General features: G+C 41.7%; 1 protein-coding gene and 1 non-coding gene across 2 annotated transcripts in view; both read right to left on the bottom strand.

Moving 5' to 3' along the window:
* Nucleotides 1-21,365, bottom strand: part of SLC7A14 (solute carrier family 7 member 14) — a 106,460-nt gene that overhangs the window by 60,692 nt on the left and 24,403 nt on the right. The window lies entirely within an intron of this gene.
* Nucleotides 18,819-18,925, bottom strand: LOC130856267 (U6 spliceosomal RNA). The gene has a single exon (XR_009054545.1). It is a non-coding gene; the product is annotated as a U6 spliceosomal RNA (small nuclear RNA).

The following is a 21,365-nucleotide window of genomic DNA, read 5'->3' on the forward strand; positions in this document are numbered from 1 at the left end:
AACTGAATTCAGGTCTGTGTCCTGGTAAATTTCTCCTGTTGTCCCCAGTTTTGCTCTCTGTACAGATTAGGGCTAATCTGTTTATAGGAAAGTCTTCAAGTTTTTGAAAGCAACCAACACATGTCTTGGAATCTTATCTTCCCCAGACTAAACATCTTCAGTTTCTTCAGTGATCAGCAGTGTCTCACATGGTACAGCTTCTAGATCAGTCACATTCTGATGCGTACTTCTTGGGCAGGCTGCAGTTTATTATGGTGATGTTTTTGGACCATAACAGAGTGGTAAGTGAGTTGTTTTTGATCAGTCTGGCCCTGTGTGTGTGTGTGTGCGCGTGTGCGTGTGTGTGCACACGAGCACGTGAACCTCCTAAATCATATGATGCTGGTGCTGGACACATTCACTCAGATGTACAATTGGCTTTAAAACCAAGGGTCCTGATTTTCAGATCGCCAATCTTCACAATTATGTCTTTGCTAAGTGTGTGATTGATCAAGCCCACTTCAGGTATTTCTTGATCACCTACCACGTAACTTACCAGTGTGCTAGCCCATTTACATCGTATGTGAGAACTCAGACACAGCTGGCTTTGTTTCGCTTGGAGTGTTTTTTAAAGGAGTGTTTGAATCTATGACAACCGAATAGCTATGCAAAAGAGGTGGTATCATTTCAGCTTCCTTTACAAAGCTTGCTATTTCTTTTTCTTCTTCTAAGGATTATTGACTGCATTAATCAGCTTTTGCTGCAGTAACAAGCAATCCTAAATTTCATATGCTAAAACAATATCTTTTTTTCTGATAAATATTTTTTTCTGACAAATATTTTAAAATATATATTTTTAATTTATTCACAATGTTGTGTTAGTTTCAGGCGTACCGCAAAGTGATTTAGTTTTATACACACACACACACACACACACACACACACACACACACCACTTTCTCCTCCAGTACCCAGGCAGGGGAGGATATCCCCGCTGACGTCATCTTCCCCTCCTTCCTCCCCCAGCCTCATGCCAGTGCTCTTCCTATTGCTCCATATTTAGGAAGGTGGACAGAGCTGCCTACATTTTCTTTGTATGATATCACTGTCATGCCAGGCTTGGGATGATATCCAAAGGAAAATGAGGCATTTACCTAGTTGTCTATGTGGTAATGTTCCTTTAAAGGAGCTGAGGGTGTTTAATGTTCCTCAAAACTTTCCCTAGTGACTTGGCTTCAGTGGGAATTTCTTCATCCTAATTTGGAGACGCACGAGTCTTGCAGGAGTCTAATGAACACTTTTCATTATTAACCAGCTGGCTTTCTCTGCATCACTCAGGAAAATGCTTAAGTAGATACATCCCTGCTGCTTCTCTCCCTGGATATGCTAAACAGAATTGCCCACAGGAGAGGCTCCCTTGCAAATCCATAACTGTAATCGGATAATTTTGTGCCTTTGGGTTTGGAGCCCATATTTGAAACTCCTTTTGTGTTCCCTGTTCACTGTGTCTTAACCCATACCCCGGCCTCTTTGTACTTTGATTCAGTTATTCTGGAGTTTCCTGTCTCTGAGATCCCTTCCAGTGCCCCCAAAGGAAATTTCTGCTTTTCTAAAGAGTCTGCATTTTAAGTCAGATAATTTCAAGCAGGTTCTTCAAATTTGGATAATGGCTGTTTCTGTGTGATACAGCAATAAACAGACAAGTGGACGGCATCTTAATTTTGCCAACGTAGGTTATTATACATGCTTCATAAACTTTTGGTCCTCAGCAAAATCTGACATCACATACCCAGCCCCTCTCTGCTCTGGGTTTGTACTGTTTTCAATACACACCGTCTACTTTAATGGGTTCAGAGCACCGACTAAATGTCTGGCATCGTAAGTGCAAGATGCACAGACAGAAAGGGGAAGAAGATAGATAATCCCCTCCCTGCTCTCAGAGCTCCCAGGCTGGTCGGGAAGACAGGCGTGACAAGAAAGTAAACATCCACCGACCGTGACGATTTTACTTCTTAGCCTTTCTTCTTGCTATTTCCCCACCTTTCCCTCCCCAAAGCTGTCCACATTTTCATGTTCTTTTGGCACTTGGCTCATATCCAATCTGTCATTTGTATGTTAACCACTTGGGCCTCCTCTTCTCTGATTTCCCCCAACTCAGCATGTATTAAGTTGTGTCTTGCTACAGATTGTTATACACCTGAAGGCTTGGATCTCCTTACAACCTTCCAAATGGCTTTGTCTTGGGAAGAAAATAAAATCCGAGTCCCTTACAATGGCCTACAGGGCTCTAAGCGGCCTGGTCTGCTTCCTCTCGGAGTTTGTTGCCTGCCACCCTCCCCTTTTGGTTCCCTCACCTCCTCTCTGTTCTTGAGACACACTAAACTCTCTGTTGCTTCAGGGCCTTTGCACCGATTTCCCCTGTCTGCAATCTCTTGTCTCTGGTCTTTGCATGGCTTTCTTTTTCTCCTGATTCCAGTCTTAGCTGAAATGGCACCTCTGCAGAGAGAAACCCTCTTTGATCATCTGGGCTAAAAGTAGCCCTGGTCGTTCAGACGCTTTCTCTCAAGATCTATCATGTATCTATCTATCATCTACTTATATACTTAACCATCCATCTATTTATTTGTGAGTAATTTATCCTACCTGACATTTATTTATTGATGTTTTCATTGTCTGTATCCTTTCTCTAGACTGTAAACCCCTTGAAGTGAAGGATTTTTCTGTCTGGTTCTTTGCTGACTCCCCAGGGACCACAGCAGGGGCTGGCAAACAGGAGCTAATCAACAGATCTTTGTGGAAGGAAGATTTTTCCACAGCTAAAAAGAGCATCTGGCATACAATATTTCTTTATAAAAGATATCATTTACCATAGCCGTTTGTAATAATCCCTGTTCTCTCGAGACATCTACTACAACAGCTGTCCCCCACCCTTTCGGCACCAGGGACTGGTTTTGTGAAAGACAGTTTTTCCACGGACGCGGAATGGGAGTGGGGGGCGGTGGTTCAGGGGGTGATGGGCGCGATGGGGAGCTGCAGGTGAAGCTTCCCCTGCTCAGCTGCCCGCTCGCCGCCTCCTGTGTGGCAGCGTTCCTAACCAGGGGTTGCGGAGCCCTGTATCACAATGTAAGAAGACTTCCCTTGACCTGTCAGAGGCATTCAACACAGTTGTTCACATCTTCCTTCTCAAACACTCTTATTTTATCTTAGAGCAGTGAGAGCCAGGGGTTGTGTGTATGTAATGTGCAAGCTTGATGGTGACCTCCTATTAAGAATAAGCTATGGAGTCGAGGGAGGGAGGGAATACGGGGATATGTGTATAAAAACAGATGACTGAACTTGGTGTACCCCCCAAAAAATAATAAATAAATAAAATTAAAAAAAAAAAGAATAAGCTATTGTGATTTCTTCTTCTTCTTCGGTGTAATGGAATTTTAAAAGGAAGAATGCATCCTCTAGAAGATCCTCACTGCTAGTACATTTTTCGTCCTTAATATGGGGTCTACTATTAAATGGAATCATAGAATGATATTTACAAGTAACCCTGTATTGGTCAGTGTAGTCAACATCAAGGAACCGTTATGCCATGATGCTGGAATGTCTTTGCCGAAAGAGTGATCTAGAAGGGGAAAAGATACCCTTTCATTCAACGTGAAAAAGAAATGGGAGAAACTGCTTAACAAGTATAAACAGGAATAAAAATATTCCTTGAGGTAGAGGATTAAATGGTTTACAAACTCTCAGGTCCATCTGGACTGTTGGTCATCTGTGCACCTTGACCCACGCTTGGAGCTAACCTGTCTGAGACCGTTGCCCTATCTGAGATCTGAAGCCTGGTAGAAAGTGTAACGTCCCTTCTGCAAGTAGGCTGGTGGGCCTGCTGCCCTGGAGCCTTTGACCTCCTCTCTTTCGCTGGGAGACACCAGCTGAGATGTGACCTACTCTTCTCTGTCTTTCCCAGAAGAGAAGGCCGTGGTGTCTGCTGTTTAGAACCAGCCCCAGAAGACCCATGTCACTATGTTCTGCATCAGTGAGACACATAAGAAGTACAGTCTCTCTAGCACCAAATGGGTGGGGTGGGAAAGGGGCGCGTCAAACTCTGGGTCATGTTTTGACAACTGATGAGTATCCCAACAAATGACCCTCTGTGTTCAGAGCCTGGTATTGAGAACATTTAATTGGTTCCATCTGTCATAGGCAAGTGCTGAGAGTATAATTCCTTCCTGTCTGTGGTTTGGGTCTAAGACCCCCATTTCATTTAGTTAGTGAAAATCTACAAGTAAAAAGGGGTGAACTCCCCTTGGGAAACATAAAAGGATTAAAACTGCCTCCTCGTTATTTTGAACTCTGGGTCTCATTCTGTTGCACGTGGATAAAGGGTAAAGTAGACAAAAAAGAGAGTCTCTAATTGTGAGGCTAAAAATGCGGAGGTTACATGGTTATATCTCTGAAATGCAAGTCACAGTGCTTAAAAAAGAGAGTCTTCCCTCTCTGCCTTTTCCGTTCATTGCACCTCAGGTAGAAACATTTGCCCATCTCCTTCTATGTGCTAGATGCGGCCCATATCCTCTCTTGGGTAACCTTCACTTATAGAAAAGCACCACTTATATATGTACCAAGGCACAATTTTAAGTGAGATATATCTATATCTATCTATATCTATATCATCTATATCTATATCTATATATCTATCTATATATACAACAGCCCTATAAGGGAGATTTATTTTTAACCATCTCCAAATGAAAGGTGAGGAAACTGAGGTCCAGAACAGTTAAGGCATTTATTAAAGTGACACAGCTACTAAGTGGCAGAGCTGGGAGTTGAACCCAGGCAGTATATCTCCAGAGCAGTGGCCCATCTAGAGCAGCACTGTCCAGCAGAGTCCTGTGGTGATGACATGTTCTTTGTGATGTCTGGTACGGTAGCCATAACCACATGTGGCTATTGGGCACTTGAAAGGTGGCTAGCGCAGCTGAAGAACTGAATTTAAAATTTTATTTAACTTTAATTATTTAAATTTAGATAGCCACATGTGGTGAGTGGCTGTTATATGGGACAGCATAGCTGTAGGGTCTGTGTTTAGGAACTTGCAAAATAACATCAGAAAGGAGGTGGTATCCTTTACGAAAGAGGACAGTGAGTGTCAGGGAAGTTGGGGATTTATCCAAGGTTCTGACGCTGGAATGTGGAAGAGCCAGGCTGCCAGCCTCTCACAGCACATGCTGTGGTCACCAGAGATGCACCCCCCAACCTCCATCCACTCTCCTGGCTCTTCATCTCTTTCCGAACAGGATAGGAAAGCGTATCTTTCTTCCTTCACTCTTATCAGAGAGTCTCTTTTTCCCTTCCTCCATTATTAACAGCGCAACAGTAGAACACACGCCATGCCACATGCTTGGGGGAAAGTGGCGTGGCCCTGCAGACTTTAATGGGCTAAACTGGGAGGGGGTAGTGTACTCATTCTGAACATTCTTAAGGGTTTCTCTCAAACTGTGATTTTGTTGTCTCTTTCTTCTTGGTTATTCTTCCTTCCAACCCACCCCAATTCTTCTATCATTGGTAACAAAATACATGCCCCCAAATCAAAACAGCCTTTGGTTAAAAGTACTACAGTTGGGACTTCCCTGGTGGCCTAGTGTAAAGAATCCACCTTCCAATGCAGGGGATGCGGGTCCGATCCCTGGTCAGGGAAATAAGATCCCACATGTCACAGGGCAACTACACGCCACAAACGTAGAGCCATAACTACTGGGCTCATGCGCCTCAACTAGAGAGCCTGCGTGCTGCCAGGTACAGAGCCCATGCGCTCTGGAACCCACACGCCACAACTACAGAGCTCATGCACCCTGGAGTCTGCGCACTACAACTAGAGAAGAGAAAACACACCTGCCACAACTAGAGAGAAGCCTGCGCCCTGCAACGAAGAGCCCGCCTGCCTCAAGGAAGATTCTGCATACCACAGCTAAGACCCGATGCTGCCAAAAGTACTAAAGTTATATCTACCTCAAGCTTTGCTCTTTATTTTGAACTCCTTCCCCACCAAAAAAACACCCCCAAACAAAACAAAACAAAAAATTCTTTCAATTAGGTTCCCATTAGCTAATAGTATTATTAAAGATATACAATCATGTATAGTTTGGGAGACTGTCACTTTTTTTAAGCATAATTTTGAATAAAGCAGCCTTATGTTAACCCGTGGTGAGTGAAGCAGTGTCTTGTACCCCGTAACCTCTCAACAACTATTAACATTTCATTGATTTGCCTTCCTCTACCTTCCTTTAGTGACTGAGGACTTATGTGAATAGGAAACCCTGTTGGGCATGAACAGAGAAAACAGAATTCTGTTCAACAAAGAAAGCCTAAATTCAAATACTGGTGCACCCAGACTTCAAGCATCCAGGCAGTCCTTTCTGGCATCAGAAGAGAAGAAATTCTGTGACTTCTTCAGACAGCAGTCTGCCCATCACATCATAAAATGCGATTGCTGTCTTATCTGGAGACAAGGCTCATCCAACTCCCAGACAGAAGGCAGAATCTAATGTTTCTTGCGGGGAGAAACACGCCAGTATTTCCAATGACCTGGAAAATAGGAGTTCGTTGGAAAGCAGCTTGAGAAGAGACCGAGGAGGACTCTTTTAGGACACTGAAAAACGGGGAGGAAGGGCATCTGTGTTTGAGTCTCCTTGAAGCTTCCTGTTCCCCTGTGGACCTGGTGGATCTCAAACGATGACTGAGTTATGCAACTACAGCCAACCTGATGGTACTTAAAAATTCAGAGCACTGACGTCAATTAGTGTTCTCATTTCCACTGACTCATTTAGAGGGAACAAATTCACGTGGTAGTACAAATAGAGAAGGAGAAAGGGATAAGAAGGCATTTTATAATTTCTCAAGATATGAAATCTAGCACAGTGCTTTTAAACAGAAGCTCTTTCTACTTCCAGTGAGATCTCCAGGCCACCTCCTGGAGCAATTCCTCTGTCAAACCGTGCTGTTTCCTGGTGTGCCCTCCAGTAAATCAGTCAGAGGGGGGCCCTCACTCTAATTGCTCACCTGGCTCTAGAAGGTGATTTGGATCCATCATTCACATGTCAAATCACTTTTTTCTCCCTAAAGGCTGGACTTGAACTAGTGTTGTTGGTGACACTATATCAGATGCAGGTGGACGATACACAGATCTCTGCGGTCTTTCATATTAGAGCCCCAGGAATTCTCAGCCTTAGAATCCTTTAAAACAATTTGAGTCACCTGGGGAGCTTTTAATAATGGCCAGTCCCACTCCCAAGAGATTTACATTTAATTGGCCTGAGGTGGGAACCTGGCATCAGTGATACAGGGGGATCCCAGGTGATTCTAACGCGCTAAGACCCTGGATGGAGCAAATAGCAACCTCAGGACATCAGAACCCTGTCCTGCTCCTCTTTCTTCTCCTCCTTTTCCTTCTCATTATCCCCTGCAGTGGCTCAACAAGCCAGATAGAGTCAGTTCCACTTTCTGAAGTGGAGGGTTTTGTTTTCTTTTATGATAGTATTTTCCATCTCCTGGAAACAAAGCAATATATACCTATTGTAAATAAATTTCAGACAATTTAATCTAAAAAAGAAAGTTAAAACTACTACTATTTCTTTTTAACTACACACACATGCATGTACACACATATGTATATTTTTACAAAATAGAGACACTATTTTATGATCTTCTTTCACTTATTGTAGCAGAGATATCGAGACTGTAAATGTAGATGTACATCATTCTAAAGAGCCACAAGATTTTATGTATACACACATTCCCCAACTTATGATGGTTTGACATGATGGTGTGAAAGCGATATACATCCAGTAGAAACTGTACTTCAAGTTTTGAATTGTGATCTTTTCCCAGGTTAGCAGTATGTGGTACAATACTGTCTCGTGATGCTGGGCAGTAGCAGTCAGCTGCCGTGTAAACAGCTGATACGCTCACAGCGATTCTGAACGCACACAACCATTCTATTTTTCACTTTTAGTACTGAATAAATTATATGAGATATTCAACACTTTATTACAAAATAGGCTTTGCGTTAGATAATTTTGCCCAACTGTAGGCTAATGTAAGTGTTCTGAGCACATTTAAGGTACGCTAGGCTAAGCTATGATTTTTGGTAGCTTCTGTGTATTAAATGCATTTTTGACTCATGATGGGTTTCTTGGGACGCAATTCCATCATAAGTAGAGGAAGATCTGTATTCAACAATTATTTTGATCTTCTTTTAATGGAAGTCGAAGCTCTTCTCGTTGTTTTGCTCTCATAGACAGTGCCACAGTGGACATATATTTTGCAGACATTTCCATATAATCCCTCACCCTAAATTCCTAGAATTGGAGTTACCAAGTTAATAGATATGCATCTTTTATGTTCTGGTGCCTCTACCAGATTGTCCCTTCAAAAGATTGTGCCACTTTACACTCTCCTCAGTATAATATGTCTGTATCCACTTCCTGTCCGTCTTAACAGCCTCTGAAATTGGCAGTTCCCATAAAATGAAAATTTGCATCTGTGAAACTTAATTCAAGCTGCATTTACAGAGTGCCTAATATATGCTGGTGCTAGGAGTACCAAGACATATGAGCCAGAATTCTTGCCTTCTCCTACACAGTGTTCCTGGGTATTTTCCTGTATGTAAATGTCACCTGGGCATTTTGTTAAAATGCAGTTTCTGCCTCGATGAGTCTGAGATGGGACCTGAGATTCTGCATTTCTAAGAAGCTTCCAGAAGATGCCTGTGCCTGTGCAGCTGGTGTGCATCTAGCAACAAGATTTCATCCCACCTCTGGGCCTTTGCAGTAGCTGTTCTATTTACCTGCTTTGATCCTCCCCTCTCTTTGCTGAGGTCAGTTGTCCCCACATCTGGCTGCACATGAGAAATCACTCTGGAAACTCAAAAAACCAAAAGCACAAATGCAGCTCTTCAGGCTTTTCTCATCTCTGTGAGTGCGATCTAAGAATCAGTATTTTAAACAAAATCACAGACCAGACTCTTGGAACTGCTGGTTAGGTTGCTCCTACTGACCCCCGGGCCTCACCTGAGCATCATTTCGGATCTAGGAATGAGTTTGGTCCTATCCCCCCTCTATAAGCTGTTACAGCACCCCAAACTTCTTTGGAGCCCTCCATGGAATCGATGAATTAATTGTGTCATTATTCATTAGAGTCTGAGACCCTTTTAGTCTCTGAGTTTCATGAGGGCTGAGTTGTGTTTGTCTTGGGCACCATAGTGTCCCCAGCACCAAACCAGGGACTTCTGGCAGGTAAGTGTCACTCGGGACACAGGAATGAATAAACCAGATGACATTCCTTACAAAACACGTTGTCAGTGTTTTCACATTCAATTGTCCTAAGCCTGTAAAGAAGGACGGACAGGCATTAATATCCTTAACCTACAAATGAAAAAGAGAGGTTTGGAGACAAAGTGGCTCGTTAATGGTGACGCAGCTCTGGTCCAGACTTGGACATTGACTCTCCGTCCCTTCTCTGCTTCTCCTGGCTGTTCTTCTATAGCGTTTATACTCAGCCCAAGCTGAGGAAATTTGTTTAAATGTCCCCAGTGTGACACTTATTATGATCTCAGAAATTAAGAATGCTAACAGTTATCCCCACCTGACATCCTACAGGGAGGCACTTGGCTTGAACAGTGACATGAAGATTGCATCCTTGAGAATAAACAGTAGTTCCTGTGGTCACTTCCACATTATACTTTAAAACATGAGCAGGGGAGAAAACATATGTAGATCAATCAGCAAAAATCACCTTACTCCAAACCCACAGAGGTGTAGGGCGTCTGAATTGAGAGTTAAGACAGGAAACAATTTCAGCTTTTTAGAAAATCCTTATAATCGCAGGGGCAGAGGCTGGGTGAAGGCTACAATCTAAGGAAATGCCAAAGCTGGGGCTGCTATGGTTTCACCTGTCTGTGATTTTATGTGCAGAGAAGAAAAGAGGAAGATTTGGGGCTACAATTAAATGATGGTTGTGACTGGGCACGTGTGTAATGAGGGGTCAATTTGAAAATAGGTCAAGGCTCCTCAATTCTATTAGCCTCAGTGCCAGATTTTTTATAGCACACATTACATTATAACTGTGATGGGGAATCACATCCATTCCTATACTGACATGAAATTCATAAGTAGTATAATTAACCTGCAGACATTATTTAAGAAAAATCAGTACAGTCACTCATAGTATGAAGAACTAGAAGGCAATTAATTTATAATAAAAAATGCTCTTCAAACTGTAGATGCTCAAGCACAACATAATGAAGTACTCAGACTTGCACCTATGCCCAGAGTGATCTCAATAGCCACAAGTAATAAAGTTCTGGGGTGTTGGAGATTCAGATACTACTGATGAGGGTTTGTGGGTGAAGTGATTTTCTGAAAACTTCTACATTAAACCTAAGCACCCTTTTCTTTGATTTGTATGTTAGTTGCTTTTCTGAAAATTCAGCACATATAAATTTTAACCCCCAGTGGTGGCAACCCAGAATATCTCCAGACATCGCCAAATCATCCCTAATTGAGAACTACTACTTTAGACTTTGGAACATTTTTATGTTTTAAATTTTGAAATCCCCAGTTACAATGGAATCTTCAAATTCTAGTTCTCTAGCATATCATTTTTTTAAAAAAGTATCACACCTGCTAGCGCCATACTACTACCAACAGTGCCTTCTAACTAATGACAACTTATTTGTTTTACATCTACTTGAATAATTTCTCCTTTTACATCACCTTTGGAAGTATAATGCCTAAAGGAGATGCTCAGCCAATGTTGATTGAATTAATAAAACATAAAAGAAATTCCTTACTTAGATTTAATGTAACATATACTATATTTTAGGTAATCTTTTTTAATAAAAATGTTTATTTATTTGGTTGTGCTGGGTCTTAGTTGTGGCAGGTGGGCTCCTTAGTTGCAGCTAATGGGCTCCTTAGTTGAGGCTTACCAGCTCTTCAGTTGTGGCATGCAAACTCTCAGTTGTGGCATACATGTGGGATCTATTTCCTTGACCAGGGATTGAACCCAGGCCCTCTGCACTGGGAGTGCAGAGTCTTATCCACTGCACCACCAGGGAAGTCCCAATTTTAGGTAATCTTAAAAGTGCTCTTAAATCTGTTTTGGATTTGTGAAAATAAATAAATAAATTCTAACTGTGCTATAAAAAAAATTGAGGTATAACTCACCTGTCATAAAATTCATTTTTAGAATGTATGCTTCAGTGGTTTTTAGTTGCATACCCATCACAATTGTCTAATTTCAGAATGTTTTATCACCCCCAAAGAAACCCACACCCATGAATGGTAACTCCCCATTGCCCCTTCCCCCAACTCCTGGAAACCACTAATCTACCTTCTGTCTCTGTGGATTTGCTTTTTTCAAGTATTTTATATAAATGCAATAATATATGTGGCCTTTTGTATCTGGCTTCTTTCACTTATAATGTTTTCAAAGTTCACCCATGTTGTATCACATATTGGAACTTTGTTTCTTTTTATGGCTGAATAATATTCCATGATATGGATATACCACATTTTGGTTTATCCATTCATTGGTTGATGTCATTCTGGGTTGTTTATACTTTCCGACCATTATGAATAATGTTGCTGTGAACATTTGTGCACAAATTTTTGTCTGGACATATGCTTTCAAATCTATTGGGTATATACTAGAAGTGGAATTGCTGGGTCATATGGCAACTCTATGTTTAACATTTTGAGGAACACACTTTGCCAGACTGTGTTCCAAGACAGCAGCAGCATTTTACTTTCCCACCAGCACATATGAAGTTTCCAATTTTTCCATATCTTCATCAATACTTGTTATTGTCCATCTTTTTTATCACCACCATCCTAGTGAGTATAAATTGATATCTCATTGTGGTTTTGCTTTGCATTTCCTTAATAACTAATGAACATCTTTTCATATGCTTATTATCTGTTTGCATATCTCCTTTAGAGAAATGTCTGTTCAAATCCTTTGCCCATTTTTAAATTGAATATTTGTCTTTTTATTATTGAGCCCTGTGAGTTCTTTATATATTCTGAATACTAGATCTTTATCAGATATGAAATTTGCAAATGTTTCCTCCTATCCTGTGCACTCTCTTTTTACTTTTTTTTTAAAAATAAAGTTATTTATTTATTTGTTTATTTATTTATTTATTGTATTGGCTGTCTTAGGTCTTTTTTGCTGTGTGTGGGCTTTCTTTTAGTTGCGGTGAGTGGGGGCTACTCTTCGTTGTGGTGCTCGGGCTCCTCATTGCGGTAGCTTATCTTGTTGCAGAGCACGGGCTCTAGGCACGTGGGCTTCAGTAGTTGCAGCACATGGGCTCAATAGTTGTGGCTCACAGACTCTAGAGTGCAGGCTCAATAGTTGTGGTGCACCAGCTTAGTTGCTCTGTGGCATGTGGGATCTTACTGGAGCAGGGATCAAACCTGTGTCCCCTGCATTGGCAGGCGGATTCTAACCACTGCACCACTAGGAATTCCTCTTCTTACTTTCTTGATATCATTTGCAATGCAAAAGTTTTTGGTTTTGATGTAGTCTAATTTATCTATTTTTTCTTTTATTGCTTATGCTTTTGATGTCATATCTAAGAAACTATTGTCTAATCCAAGGTGAAGATTTACACTTATGTTTTCTTCTAAGACTTTTATACTTTTAACTCTTACATTTAGATCTTTGATCGATTCTAATTTTCACATATGGTTTGAACTAAGATTTTCTTTTTTTTAACTCTTTATTGGAATATATTTGCTTTACACTCTTGTACCTGTCTCTGAGGTACACCAAAGTGAATCAGCTGCACTTACACACATATCCCCATATCCCCTCCCTCCCACGACTCCCCCCCACCCTCCCCGTCCTGGATCTCCAAAGCATCTCCCATGAAGTTGATCTCCTTTTGTTATACAGCAACTTCCCACTAGCTATCTATTTTACAGCTGGAAGTGTAAATATGTCTATGCTATTCTCTCATCTTGTCCCAACTTCCCCTTTGCCCCTCACCCCAGCCCTGTGTCCTCAAGTCCATCCTCTACTTCTGTATCTCCACTCTTGCCTGTCACTGGGTTCATCAGTACCATTTCTTCAGATTCCATATATATGTGTTAGCATACAGTATTTGTTTTTCTCTTTCTGGCTTACTTCACTCTGTATGACAGACTCTAGGTCTATCCACCTCATGACATATAGTTCAATTTCATTCCTTTTTATGGCTGAGTAATATTCCATTGTATATATGTGCCACATCTTCTTTATCCATTCATCTGTTGATGGGCATCTAGGTTGTTTCCATGTCCTGGCTATTGTAAATAGTGCTGCAGTGAACATTATGCTACTTGTTTCTTTTTGGATCATGGTTTTCTTTGGGTATATGCCCAGTAGTGGGATTATTGGGTCATATGGTAGTTCTATTTTTAGTTTTTTAAGGAACCTCCAAACTGTTTTCCATAGTGGCTGTACCAGCTTACAATCCCACCAACAGTGCAGGAGAGTTCCCTTTTCTCCACACCCTCTCCAACATTTATTGTCTCTAGATTTTTTGATGATGGCCATTCTGACCAGTGTGAGGTGATACCTCATTGTGGCTTTGACCTGAATTTCTTTAATGATGAGTGATGTTGAGCACCTTTTCATGTATTTGTTGGCCTTCTGTATGTCTTCTTTGGAGAAATGTCTATTTAGGTCTTCTGCCCATTTGTGGATTGTGTTATTTGCTTTTTTGGTATTAAGCTGTATGAGCTGCTTGTATAATTTGGAGATTAATCCTTTGTCAGTTGCTTAGTTGGCAAGTATTTTCTCCCATTCTGAGGATTGTCTTCTTGTCTTGTTTATGGATTCTTTTGCTGTGCAAAAGCTTTTAAGTTTCATGAGGTCCCATTTGTTTATTCTTGATTTTATTTCCATGATTCTAGGAGGTGGGTCAAAAAGGATCTTGCTTTGATGGATGTCATAGAGTGTTCTGCCTATGTTTTCCTCTAGGAGTTTTCTAGTGTCTGGCCTTACATGTAGGTCTTTAATCCATTTGGAGTTTATTTTTGTGTATGGTGTTAGGAAGTGTTCTAATTTCATTCTTTTACATGTAGCTGTCCAATTTTCCCAGCACCATTTATTGAAGAGAGAACTAAGATTCTTTTGTATATTCAGTTGCTGCAGCACCATTTGTTGAAAAGACTATAATTTCCTCATTTAATTGTCTTGATACCCTTGTCAAAATCAATTGCCCATAAATATAAGGGTTTAATTCTGGGCTCTCAATTCCATTTAACTGATCTATATGCCTATATTTATGGCATATAAAAATTTATGCATAATATTTACATGTAAAATGGAATTATGTTCTGGGCTCAGACAATCGTCAACAGGTTTTTCACCTGGATGATTGTCTAGTGGGACATTTGAAAGTCATGTGAGAGGTGGGGCAATTCTTCCTCCCGTGAGACTATGCTGCCCATTGCAGTACATCTAGCATTATTAGCCCCTGCCAACTACATGCCAGCATGCCCTCCAATCATTTTGACAATTAAAACTTCTCATGAATTTCTAGAATATCCCTCAGGAAGTACCATTCTCATCGAGAACCACTTCTCCCAAGGTACCTCCTGCACCCTTCAGCCTATTTCCTTCTCTGCCTCTACAGCCCATCTCCCACATGGCTAAAATTTGAATCTTTCCAGGTTATTCCTTGCTTAAAAGCTTTTAGTAGTTCCTTATGCTCTGTGAAATGAAGTTCAAGCTTTCCAATTTGGCCCATCAGCTCAATTACCCTCCAAATCCCCGTACTGCACACCACCTGGCCTATGGAAGTGGCCTTGCCACTACATGCTGCCCCTCCATTGGGTACACTGACAGCTCTTTGGAAATCACATTCATTTTTCAGAACCAGCTGCATCAGCTCCTCTGGAAGCCTTGTGGGTCTCCTCTCCAGCTGGTGGTGCCCTTCCGTGCGTTCCCAGAATGCTTGGACTTTGGGTTTTGTTCATCTTGGCATCTCTAGTTCCACCTCAGTCCCAAGCACACTCAGTGCCTGGCACGCTGCTGGGACCAGCGAATTTTGTTGAAAGAACGAATCCTCAGTACTCCTATAAGTTCTTATTCCTTAGGAAATTAACTGCTCCATTTCTCCTGAGGCATTGATTAGCTTTGCAGCTCATGAAGATTTATTATCACTTACTTATGTAACACATATACCTTTATGTGAGAAAACAGACAGAGGTCTTTGTACTTAATTCAAGAGAGTAAGGAAAGGAAGCTTCCAGGTCAAAACATCAGCTTCATCTTCATCATCATCATCTCAACAACAGCAGCAGAAAAATCTTCCAAATACTAGAAATTCTCTGATGGGGCAAAGCCTTTTTGTTCCATTAGGAACAAATGCCCCGTGTGAGATAGTCAAGGAAAGTGGAAATGTCTGGTGGAACATAAGCGGAGGCTATGGAGAGATGAGGAAGCCCTGGGGACCTAAAAGCAGCCAGAGTGCAGGGAGCAGTTGGAAGAATAAGTTTGTCTGAAGTGGCAGCTGCTGTGTTTACATTACTTGTTTGCAAACATTGGCATCGGAGTCAACCCTGGACACCAGCCCTCCTGCTGCTTCTCTGATGCCCAAGCCACTGTTAAAAAGGGTTTTTTGCATGATTTGACATTTTTAAATGACTTTTTTTTCATTCCAGAATTAATACACACTAGTTGGAAAAATCTTAAGAAATATGGTTAAATAAAAAGAAACAACACCCATCACCATGAATTCCACTGCCTACAGATGGCACTGTGAATATTCTGGTGCACATGCTTCCAGTAACTTTCTCTCCAGTATTTTCAACCCCTCCTTGGTGTGACTTTGATAGTCAGTCATTGGGGAAAACTGCAAATTTCAGAGATGTAAAAAAAAAAAAAAAAAAAGAGGACAAGAGCAAGAAGAGAGTAAACAAGAAATGGTAGGGAGTGTGCCAGCTCTTCCGCTCTGTCCGAGGACTGTGCTGGGCATGGCTGGGAGTGATTAGAGTATTGATTCTATTACATCGTGCACTGCACAGCTATGACGTCAGTACCACAATTCAGAGTGACCAGAATGAAATTAACCATGAGTCAGATGGCAGCTCCTGGCTTTTTAAGCTAAGGAGAAATGATTTTTGTTGGGGCTCATTGATTCAATATTTTCTCTTCTATGCCTGTGTCTCATTTATTCAGTACGAAGCCCAAAAGGGCCAAGTTGAAACCGCACCTTAACTGACGTTCAGCATCTTCTTCTCCACAAACAGCCAGCGCTAAGCCCATGCGATGTCTCTGGCACAGCTCCCCTCCTTCTTCCTACAGCCCTCATGCACTCAGCCTTCATGAGCTACAGCTGCCCTGACCACTTCTGACAGCCCACTGGCTTCTGCTTTCAATTCCTTCCTCCCTAGCCTCTGCCCTACGGCAGACGCTGCTCTTAAAGCCCAGAAACCTTTAACAGGTCCCCGGTGCGAAAGGAATGAAATGCCCTTAGCATGTTATTTGCCCCAGCCTACTATTCTGTTACTCTCAGATGCCTCCAGTGGAAAGTAATCTTGGAGAAGGCTGCCAAGCGCTTCGAAATAAGTATTGCTTGTTTAGCTATTTATGAAAGTAATACATGCTCATTGTAGACCATTTAGAAGATATAGGGAATAAAGAAGAAAATAATAATCACCTATATCCCACTGCTAAGAATCAGCCACTGTTAACATTTTGGTGCCAAGTGTTCCAAATTATGCTCAAACTGTACATACAATATTGTATTCTGCTGTTTTCACTTCTTATTATGTTACGGACGTTTGCTCAGATCATTAAAAATTCTTATGAAATATGATTTGAATGGTTGTTCAATGTTTCACGATATCGTTGTGCCATAGTTAATGTAATCATTCACCTGTTGCTGGTACTGTTAGACATTTAGGTTTCTGTCAAGTTTTTACTATTATGAATAATGCAAAATGAACTTGCTTGCATATACATTTTCGACCACATTTTTTATATTTGCTTACAAGAGATTCCTAGAGGATGGCACCTTATAACTCTTCTGCCTGTTATGTTAGTAATTGCCATATTTGTTTTATCTCCTTTACTAACATGTGTCTACCCTGTGCAAACTGGCACAAAGTTCTGCCTGAAGTGGGTGTACTATACCTGTTGGTCGAATTAAAAGACAGTTCACCTCCCTGGATCTCAGTTTCTTCATTTGTAAAATGGAAGCATTGAATTAAATTACCTTTTAAGCCATGATATTCCAAAGTTTTTGGATCTTCAGACTTTAGCTAATAATGTATATTTAAGATGTGGTATTCGTAAATAGCTGGGGATCACAGCCCATTTCTCATGTAGATAACTAATGCCCCATGGGACTCAGGATGGCCTGCAGCCTGTGAAAGGACTGGGGTTAGATGCCGGGAGGCAGTATGGCAAGTCGGTACGTCCTTGGGATTGCATTCCCATCGTCCCCGCTTCCATTTCCCCTCTGAGTGACCTTGGGCAACGTACCTTTGCCTCTCTGGATTTCAGGTCTTCTTTTGGAAACGCTATTAATCGTGCCTACTTTGATGGGAGGACTAAAGGGGAGAGTGTGTGTACGGCTCCTTGTAAGGGTGGGTTTTAGTTGTCATGCTATTTTTGTAATACACATTTCAGTGCATCACTGAGGCATCACGTGCCCTGGGTGATGACACACCAGTCTGATATAGCAGGTTGCTCTTTGAGGAAGGCATTAATTCTCTTTTTCAGCATCAGCACAGTAAATGGTGAGTCACCACATAAGCCTATTTTCTGCATGTGTATTTTTAATAGCAGCATCCAGACCACACGGGCTGTTTAAACATTCCCCAGAAAATCGAGAGGAACTAGGTATTGATTTTGCCCTACCATAGGCATACACAGACACAGCAAAAGAAACCAATTCATTGATTTTTCAGGTAAATTATTTCAAGATCTACATTATCCTTACTGAAATATGGCCTACCAGGCTCTCCCCAACTCCCATCGCAACCTTGTAACAAACTATTAAGACCACTAAGGTACTAAATAAGAGGAGGGCCCTAGAAGAGGCCAGAGAAATGAATGAACTTAAACATATAATAAAAATAATAATACAAAATTAAAAAATAGTGTTCATGAGGCGTCTCTGGTTTCTCGAGGAATTCCTTTCTTTTCTTCTCTCTGTCCTCATCAGTCAGAGAGGTGGATGAGGCTTTGAGTGGCTGTCACTACCTGCTTTCTCCTGTGGTTTCAGGTGGGTTAGGAAGCACCCTTCTCCTCTTTAGTGTATTTCTGTGCTAACTTCTGCTGTTTGGGGATGAATTGATTGGTCTCCTCACTATTGGTAAGCTGTCTTACTATTGGTAGGCTGTCCAGGACTTACTTTTTTTGTTTTTTTAGGAACTTTTATTGAGGTATAATTGACATCTATTTATAATAACTGCATCTATTTAAAGTGTACAATTTGATATTTTTTTTCTTTTTTTTTTTGTTTATTTATTTATTTATTTATTTATTTATTTATTTATTTTTTGGGGGGGTACACCAGGTTCAATCATCCGTTTTTATACACATATCCCCATCTTCCCTCCCTTCCTTGACGCCCCCCCCAAGCCCCCCCCACCCTCCCCGACCCAGTCCTCAAAGGCATCTTCCATCCTCGAGTTGGACTCCCTTTGTTATACAACAACTTCCCCCTGACTATTTTACAGTTGGTAGTATATATATGTCTGTGTTACTCTCTCGCTTCGTCTCAGTTTCCCCTTCACCCCCCGCCCCCTCCCATACCTCGAGTTCTCCAGTCCATTCTCTGTATAAAATATATGGAACGCTTCACGAATTTGCGTGTCATCCTTGCGCAGGGGCCATGCTAATCTTCTCTGTATCGTTCCAATTTTAGTATATGTGCTGCCGAAGCGAGCACGATATTTTTTTTCTTATTAGTCATGTATGTATGGCAATCCCAGGACTTGTCCAGGACTTTCTAATGAGATGTGTCATGGGGGTTCACTGGTAAGCTCATCCTTTGGAATTTGGAGCCCACTTTCCCAGAGGCCACATCGTGATGGGAGGTTCTGTTGCCCAGTTGAGCCTGAGTCCACAAGGATCAGGGTGGGGAGATGTAAACATCCCATCAGCAGAGACAGACAGGCTGAGCTGGGCCCAGTAAAGGCAGAAAGTGTGGCTGAGAAGCGGGGGCAGGTTATAAATAAGTGCTTGCTGCCTGGGCATTGCACAGATGCTTACTGTTTGTATGTCAGAGGAAGGGCCAGAACCATGCTCTCTAGAGCGAGTTTGGCCTGGCCTTCCTCCTGTGTTGGCATTGCCTTTGTGCCTTCCTCCTTCTAGCTGCCGGGTCCCAAGAATATTCTGCACAGCCTGGGGGGCGGGGGGGAGGGGAAGGGGGAGGGGACTTTAACATGAATATTTCTATTAACAAACTGATAAAAGGAATTGGGAAAAAATAGTCAAAATGGATGGATTAACACACATTTTATATTTGTAGCAGAAAAGTACACACTTTGGAATGAGACATTTCTGTGTTAAAAGTCTGTCTCCACCCTGTACTAGTACGTGGTCTTGGGCAAGTTACTCCAGCCCCCCAAGCTGTGTAAACTGGAGATAAGCACAGCCTCTGTGTTACAGGGTTGTTGTGGGCTTCTCTGAAATGATGCATGTGAAGTGCTTAGTACGGTCCAGGCACATTGTAAGGACTAAAGAAGCAAACCCGTAAACCAAATCTTTTATGATTTATAATAGCATGGCCTCAGGCCAGGAAGTTTTCAATCAGCCTTCATTTATCGCTGTCCCTGAGTTATGTAGTTCCATATTGATTGTAGGAACAGTGCATCTGGAGTCGCCTAATTTTGTTACCTAGAGAAGTTCAATCCTATTTATCAAACGCTCACCCACTGCCGATTCTGTGTCAGACTCTGCGCTGGGTGCTGAGGCTGGAAACGAGGCAGTGGGACCCCTTTGAGCCTGTGTTGTGGAAGTGACATTGGGTTGGGAGGCATTGATGGGAAGGAATTAGCAAGACCTAGTGGATAAGAGTGGAGATCTGGCATCTGACTGCCTCCATTCAAATCCCAGCTCTGTCACTGACCAGCTGTGTGACTTGTAACTGGAGCTCTCCACATACCAGTTTGTTTTCCCTTTTGTAAAATGGGGGTAACAGCATCTTCCCTAAAAGTGCTATTGTAGGGATTAAATGAGATGTTGCATGGAACTCGCTCAGAAAATGCAGAACTTCTAGTAAGCATCAGTAAAGGTTGTTTATTACTATCTATTGATAAGACAAGGGTGAATTCTGAATTCTAGTCCTCTCTTTCCCGCTGAATAGTCTTGTAATCTTGGACAAGACTCATGTCTCTGAATCAAAAGGAAAGGAAGCGGGTTACTGTATTAGCTAGGCTGATTGGTCCTGACTGTCAAGGGGAAATTGGGTTGTACTACACACTGGGGGCAAGAAAGATAAGTCTGGAATACAGGGAGAAGCTCCCCTGGGGCGTCTCATACTCCCTTGTCCTGTGTTCAAGTCACGGGGAAACTGCAACAACCCAATTCAGGCGGGACTGCTCGGAGCCTTGGTATTCTCAATTTAGAAAATGAAAAGACAGGGTGGGAAGGATTAACTACTTACATCCCCTTTCAGACTTACAATTCTCAAGTTCTAAATCCCGATTCTACTTCTAACTTGCTGTGTTTTGTACACCGAGGTATCTGGGCAAAAAGCCAGTTTTATTTTCAGATCGCCACGGTCGATGTGAGTAGCTTAGTAATAAGACTGTGTGGCTGAAATTCAAATAGGAAACACAACCACTTGGTAGGAAAAGTGTCAAATGACAGAGTTAAACATGATGTTTTTCCTACAGTATCATTCTGAATGGAGAATTACAAAGTTGGATTTCAATGACTGGGCTTTTTCACTGGCTATAAATATAAGGTTATAGTATAAGAATGGCTTGTTTAAGATTCTCCTGACACCTAAGCAGAAGGGGTGGCAATTCCTTCCTGTTATAATAGTGCTTCGTCCTAATATAAATAGTTCTGCCTGTGGTGGCCCTGTTTTCATGCCAGTAACTGCCTGGCTGAATGACTGTCCTGAGAGGTTTATATAGGAGTCCAACTGCATGAAAGTCTGTTTTATAAAACCCACATATGACATACAGTGCTTTCTAAACTTGTACTACACAAAATTACTAATTAATGTGTTCCTACCAATTGCTAGTATTAATGCTGATAAAGGGCCCGTTTAAACAGAACATTAGTGATTTCAAACGGTTGTTTCAATTTTTAAATTTGTTCAGGGGGAGAAGGCAGACTTCTCTTTTAGAAAGGTAGAATGTCATTAATTGAAATTG

This window comes from Hippopotamus amphibius, chromosome 6 (genome assembly GCF_030028045.1).
Source record: "Hippopotamus amphibius kiboko isolate mHipAmp2 chromosome 6, mHipAmp2.hap2, whole genome shotgun sequence".
Classification (NCBI taxonomy): Eukaryota; Metazoa; Chordata; class Mammalia; order Artiodactyla; family Hippopotamidae; genus Hippopotamus; species Hippopotamus amphibius.